Source organism: Homarus americanus, unplaced genomic scaffold (assembly GCF_018991925.1).
Source record: "Homarus americanus isolate GMGI-L3 unplaced genomic scaffold, GMGI_Hamer_2.0 scaffold24260, whole genome shotgun sequence".
Classification (NCBI taxonomy): domain Eukaryota; kingdom Metazoa; phylum Arthropoda; class Malacostraca; order Decapoda; family Nephropidae; genus Homarus; species Homarus americanus.
Window position 1 is genome coordinate 8,893,005 of NW_024721079.1, and position 6,225 is coordinate 8,899,229.

Below are 6,225 nucleotides of genomic sequence, written 5' to 3' on the forward strand. Positions count from 1 at the left end.
GTTACGTTATTATTGCTCTCTCCAAAGTGAAGCGTTTGCCGAAAGTTCGGCCTCAAAATTTTACTGAATTTTTGAAAACAAGCATTATATGGTTGAAGTGCTGGCCTAAAAGAATTTTTCTAATGCTTACAACTCCTGTTGTTTTTAGCCTGTCAAATCTAAAACCCCACCTCGTCACCTCTCAGTTGAGGGATAGGAGCATTCCTCCTCCGTCCCTAATACGGTAACAAACAACCACACTTGAAGATGACGTCACATCCAACAGTGGAGCAGTACTTGCCAGGACTTGCATTTTGCTTTAGCAATTTCTTCGTGCCTGAGCCCTCTTCTTCTTAAACTCTGTGATTATCTGGTTGGGTTCTCCGTTGAATATTCTGAACCTTCTATTGCGTTCTCGATATCGCTTGTTGGCAATCTGTATTCCACCATGGAACTCCAGGCTTGCCAAGTTGTGAAATCTTTTGGAATAATTTTTGTTGTCATTAATTATTGTATCTTCAATGTGTTTGTTTAGTGTTTGTCTGCAAAGAGCAATTTGTTCACACTTCGTCACGAGTGACCTCCAATTTGCCTGCTTCAGATTCATCGACTTATCGGAGTAGCCTCCCTCAAGCCTATTTCATAAAAAAAATCAAATAGTCGCTTTATGGGGTTGTATAACTTCCCATCTTGTGTCAAATTAAACTTTCCCATCATTGAAACCATCTATACTTAATAAGGTACCGTGTCTATCATCTAGTAAGTTACACTGCCTCATTCAACAGTATATTTAATTAAAGATATAGTTCGCTATTTGTCCCCTCTTCTATCCCTACTTTCTTCTCCCGAGTGGTGGTGAGCATTAAATCCCCATAATGATGCTTTTCCGGTACCTTAGCAAATTGTCTCTCAGGCCTGTGAAGGATATATATAGAACAAATACCATGGTTGTGCCATTCACCCTGCATGCTACTGTTCCTTACAATCCCATGTAGGGAGCAAAGTGTCTTCTCAAAAACTGCTAAGTCACAGAGCAGGCCCTGCTGCCTAGATCCCATTGCTAGCGACCATCATCTTTGTGCCTCCCATGTGCATAATTGTGACTAGAACTTTCCTTAGTCATCTCTGCCATTCTCCGTCGCCAATATTCATCTGTTTAGGGGTATAGAATTTTGATGGTGATATGAGAGTTTCGCAAGCTGGATAGTGGCTGCATGTGAGTGTGATTTATGTGTTGAGCAGGAACACCAATTTCTAACCACATGGCTCTCCCTTTTCCAGTCCAGTGGTGCAAGTGTTTGCAACAAGTGGGGAAGTTGCAATGGACTGCCGATAACCCAGTTTTGCTGTTTTACCTTAATAGCCTGTCATCGGGCATTCCTTTGTCCACGCCAGTAGTATTGTTGTTTTTCCTTGTGTCACCTCTTCACCTATACCGCCGTTAGGGTCTTGTTGGAACTCTGCTGCTTGTTTTGCCATGCAGCTCACCGTCATTTCGTTTGGTTTGTTACCTACAAGGTTAATCCGCAAGGCAGCAAACTGTGGTGTAGACGCCAGAACGTGTCCACATGCCAGTAAGCCTTGCGCCGTCCTCTGGGGCCCTGCTACTCCAGTCCTGTCTGGCCTGAGCCTTGTTGCCACGAGACTATGTGCTGGCAGAGAGCTTATGCAAGTTGCCTGTTCATACAGTTTGAAGAGAGGAGACCAAGCGGTGTTTGCGCATAACCACACTGACATAATGCTGCTGCACTGGACGCGTTTACCACCTGTGAGCAGTACATACATACATGATTACTACACTAGCTACATACTTTCAACACATGCAGACTACACTACACTACCCATTCACACTAATATATATATATATATGTATGTATACACTACACTACTACACTACACTACACTACACTTTGCCTACACTCACACTAATATATATCACTGCACTACACAACATGCACTACACTACACTACACACTGCACTTGCCTTCACTACCTCACTCACACTAATATATATACACTCACTCACACTGCGCTACACTACACTACACTGCACACTCACTAATATATATATACACTACACTACACAACACTACACACACTCACATAATATATATACACTGCCTACTCACACTAATATCCTCACACACTACACTACACCCACACTAATGTATATACACTCACTTTCTGCACTCCACTCTAATATGTACATACACTACACTTCTACTGCACCTACACTCCACACTATATACACTACACTACACTACACTGTACAATACACTACACTCACACCTAGTATATATACACTGCACACTACACTACTATTACACTTTCACTACACTACACTACCTCCTTTCATGTATATACACACACTACCTACACTCACACTAATATATACACTACACACTACACTGCACTACACACTACTACACTACACTACACTACACTACACACCCGTTTCCGTTTCCAGGTGCCGTGTGATCCGTGTGTGCACCCTCTGTTACCGTAGTTTGTTTTCCTCGACCGGGCGTTATCTCGACACTTTTGAGCTAGATAAACTTTTACACAACAGTAGCCAGATGAGAGGTTTTAATATCATCATCATCGTCATTATTGTTATTATTATTATTATTATTATTGTATTATTATTATTATTATTATTATTATTATTATTATTATTATTATTATTATTGTGTATTATTATTATTATTATGTTACCCATTTTGTATTTTATTTATGTGTTTGTTGCTGAAATTAATTCGACAAGGGTGAGAGAATATGTGTATAAAAGCAAAGTTGTAGTGGCTTCCTTAGCAATAGAGGTGGCGATTAACAGTTGTGATTTCCTTTCCATACGTGGATTTTTTTTAATTTTAATTATTAGAGCATTTGCTCTCTCTCTCTCTCTCTCTCTCTCTCTCTCTCTCTTTCTCTTTCTCTCTCTTTCTCTCTCTCTCTCTCTCTCTCTCTCTCTCTCTCTCTCTCCTCTCTCTCTCTTCTCTTAATTATTTATTTCACAATTGTACATTTTTCTTGATGGTAAGATACGAGGGCGGGCGGTCGTAAACACTGAACTTATCACTAAGGTTGTGTGTTGTGTGTGTGTGTGTGTGTGTGTGTGTGTGTGTGTGTGTGTGTGTGTGTGTGTGTGTGCTCCACTACACCGCCACAATATCACCCTAATGGTACGTCTTTATTACATTTTAGATATTAATTGACGATAACAACTCTTTATTACCTATAAATTGTGTTATTGCATTCACCCGTCGTTACGTCCTGCTGGATAATAAACGTCTGATTGGTTGTAGTATTGTTGACTTAAGTTACCATGACAACCACAGCTAATCACGTCCCTTGCCTCGATATACAGGGTGTCCCAAAGAATGTGTATACTCAAAAGGTACAATTCATTATTTATCTTATTTAATCAAAGTTCAAACTGTATGACATGAACTTACCTTCAGTTGTAAATTATTACAGGTGTAACACTTCTCAATCTATCTCAGTTTTTCTTCGTTGAATTTAGTGCATCTTCGTCTCCTCGATATAGGTGTATGAACTTTTGAGACACTCTGTATGTTCTGTTTGTTTTTTCGACAGTCTACCCAAGAAAGATTAATAATTAAGTCATAAGTAGTTTGAGCTGCCCCCTCTCCACCCCCTCCTAACCCTGCCTCTACTCCCCTCCTAGCCCTGCCTCTACCCCCTCCTAGCCCTGCCCCTACCCCTCTAGCCCTGCCCTACCCCTCCTAGCCCCTGCCCCTACCTCCCTGGCCTGCCCCTAAAGTCCCCTTAGCCTGCCTCTGCCCCCCCTCCCTTGGCCTGCCTCTACCCCCTCCTATGCCCTGCCTCTACCCCTCTAGCCCTGCCCCTACCCCTCTAGCCCTGCCCCAACGTCCCCTTAGCCCTGCCTCTACCCCTCTCCTCGCCCTGCCCCTACCCCCCCCTCCTTGTCCTGCCCCTACCCTCCTCTTAGCCCTGCTCTTAAGCTCTGGCCTTAGCCCCTCCTAGTCCTGCCCTTAGCCTTCCTGTCCCTGCCCTTACCTCCTCCTAACCTTACCACGAGCCTGATCCTAACCCCCTCCTAGCCCTGCCCTTACCTCCTTCTAAACCTTCTCTAGCCCTGCCCCTACCTCCCTCCCTAAACCTTCTCCATGCCCCTGTCCCTAACCCCCCTCCTCCCCAGCCTGCCTCCTAACCCCTTCCTAGCCCTGCCATGCCCCCTGCTAGCCCTGCCCCCCTCCCTAGCCCCTGCCCCTACCCCTCCGCCCTGCCCCTACCCCTCCCTAGCCCTGGCCCTACGCCCCTCCTAGCCCTACCCCTCCCTAGCCCTGCCCCTACCCCTGTCCTGCCCTATCTCTCCCCTACCTATCCCTACCATCACCCTTATCCCACCTCCACCCTAACCCTACCCCACCCCTACCCTGTCCCAACCTTACCCTACCCCTGCCTAGCCGTTCCTCTCCCTCTATCCTCACCTAGCCCTGCACTCCCTCTTGTATGGTATGTATGTATGTATGTATGTATGTATGCATTATGTATGTATGTATGTAATAATAATAATAATAATAATAATATGTATGTATGTATGTATGTATGTATGTATGTATGTGTATGGTATGTATGTATGTATGTATGTATGTATGCATTATGTATGTATGTATGTAATAATAATAATAATAATAATAATATGTATGTATGTATGTATGTATGTATGTATGTATGCATGCATTATGTATGTATGTATGTATGTATGTATGTATGTATAAATGTTTCTCCCCATCGCTGGTGAACCTTACATTACTCACCATCATCTGCCAGCATCACTACAGGTCACCACCGGCCGCCACACACAACATTACCTTGTGTCTGATGCCAACAATAAACTCACTTTTATTTGATATAACTCCACTTAACTTCCCGCCACCCCAGAGCCTGACTGAGGCTTTACATTCGCCTTAAGACCCACTAGTTCCTGGCTACGTGGGTGTTTTCTGGGCGTTATTCTCGAGTTTATAGCTGCGCCACCAACGTTTATAGCCAGCTAACATCTCTCAATCGCCGGTGTGTTTACTGCTCCCCTGGCTAGATCCTGTTAAATCTGGCTAGATCCTGTAAAAACGGCCTAATTTTATCATCAAGTCTCTTTAGACTCGTTAACGCAAGAGTAACCAGGAGGTAGCTGTGTTACTGAGGGCTGTGGTGCTGGTGAGGGGTGCAGTGAGGAACGCGAAGTGGATTGTATTTTCGGGTTATGGTTAGCCAATGCAGTTGACGTCTATCCGGTCTTTCAGAGGTAATTCCTTAACACTGGGTTATACACCTCATTGATGCGGGTTGTGTTGTTGACAGCCTCTTCACGTTTAATAAATTCACACCGAAGTTGTCATAGGAAGTGTCAGCCCCCTGAACTGTACGAGACGCTGCTGGTGTGTGTTGATGGCGGCTGTGTGTGTGTGTCCCCAACACCACCACCACCACTACTACTACTACTACTACCACTACTACTTTTTTTTTTTTTTTATACGTGGCCTCCAGCCTCCCCAATAGCCACACCTTCGCCACCATTTAATTACCTTAATATTAAATATACTAATACATAAGTAGCTATCCTATCTGTGTTAAATTAGTTGAGCCGCAGATCTATGCGGCATTCAGTGACAGTAGCCTCATAGTCATTATCTGCAGCAGTTGTCGGAGTTGGGGTAGAAGCTCTCGTTCTCCTTAGGCAGAGCAAAGCCGACCGAAGGAGAGAGAAAGACAGTCGACATCTCATCCAGGCTGTAACATAACTTCTAGGCTGCTGCTTCTGTTCGGAGATCAACTCCGCGAGTCTGGCGTAGAAACATCTTGCGCTTGGTCCCATCCCACCAGAGGTTGTGAACACTAGAGGAGTGAAGCTGCCTTGATCAACGTTTTGAATTCTCTCCCCATATGCCCTTCTCTTGTCGTTCTCGTTCCTCCTATGTGCAGTATCGAGAGCTAAGTTACGGTGACATGCGGCCATGGGATCAAAAATCCTGATGTCGAAGAAAGCTCGCTGTCCCCGCGTCCAGAATCCTCGAGCACTGACGTCAACACGGGCTTCGTTAGATGTGTTTGAAGTCCTATGTTGGAAGATCTCACCATCCAATGGAAGGAAGGTTGGTTCTACCATGACATCCCGGCAGATTTCCTTCAACATATTTGCTGTAAGGTCCCGTACTTCGTCATGCCTCATGCATATGAAGCCCCCTTTCTTGCACACCA